At 48.4% G+C, this 907-nt stretch overlaps 1 non-coding gene across 1 annotated transcript; it reads left to right on the top strand.

Moving 5' to 3' along the window:
* The first annotated feature begins 212 nt into the window (after positions 1 to 212).
* LOC105060554 (uncharacterized) lies at positions 213 to 907 on the top strand. Its single transcript, XR_012138423.1, has 2 exons — positions 213 to 402; positions 521 to 907. It is a non-coding gene; the product is annotated as an uncharacterized protein (transcript).

The following is a 907-nucleotide window of genomic DNA, read 5'->3' as shown; positions in this document are numbered from 1 at the left end:
CAGGCGTAACCTAACATGCTCACCCTCGAGTTACCGGGCCAACACCTAACGCTTGTTTTCTCCCTCTCGGTGACGTGTATACAGACTTTGGCGACCAGCGACCAAACCCACCGACGCCCCGAACGTGTCGATATGACATCCATCCACCTGTCACGAGGCTATGTCTATATGAGGAGAGCACCAGCGAAGCGCCACATAGCAACACTCTTTTAAGTTTTAACTAGGACTAGGATAGCTCAATCAAGAAAGACCCAGTCTCCCGAGAGAGGAGAAAAGAAAAAAAAAAAAGGCTGATGAAGAACTCTTTGGTGACCGTGGTCACCCTGGCTCTACTGGCCATAGCACTGAGCCTCTTCTCCTCCCAAGCCTTTGAGGAGGCTGACATACGCCTCCCAATCCGAGGTGGGTAATCTCTCCGCTAGCTCTTTTTTCAGAGATCATCATTTTTAACAGTGGTTTTGGCCTTTAAGTTAGCTCGTGATGATATATTTAGGCGTGCTAATTAATTAATGTTGCATAGGCTATGGATCAGTAGGAGAGGAGGAGCAGAAGCCATGGCCGTGCTGCGACCTGTGCCTGTGTAGGCCAATGGAGCCGCCACAGTGCCGGTGCGAGGACTTCTGGATCAAGTCGTGCGATCCCAACTGCAAGGACTGTGCCAAGATGCCGCTGTTCGTCTATCCGCCTGTGTTCAAATGCCACGACGTGATCACCGGCCAATGTGGCAAACGCTGCCATTAGATCATGCACCAGCTTGTTTGGTAGAATAAAAATAAGAGCGGAACGTGTGCCTTTTCCTTTTTTGGAACAAAATAATTAATGCGTTCAGCTCGTGTCGTGTGTTACCATACTATCATCGTATCTAGTTATATGATCTACCATCTATCTATCTATGTGGTTTATTGTC

Source organism: Elaeis guineensis, chromosome 2, assembly GCF_000442705.2.
Source record: "Elaeis guineensis isolate ETL-2024a chromosome 2, EG11, whole genome shotgun sequence".
NCBI lineage: Eukaryota > Viridiplantae > Streptophyta > Magnoliopsida > Arecales > Arecaceae > Elaeis > Elaeis guineensis.
The sequence above is the reverse complement of the archived record's forward strand: the minus strand, read 5'-3'. Positions and strand labels throughout refer to the sequence as shown.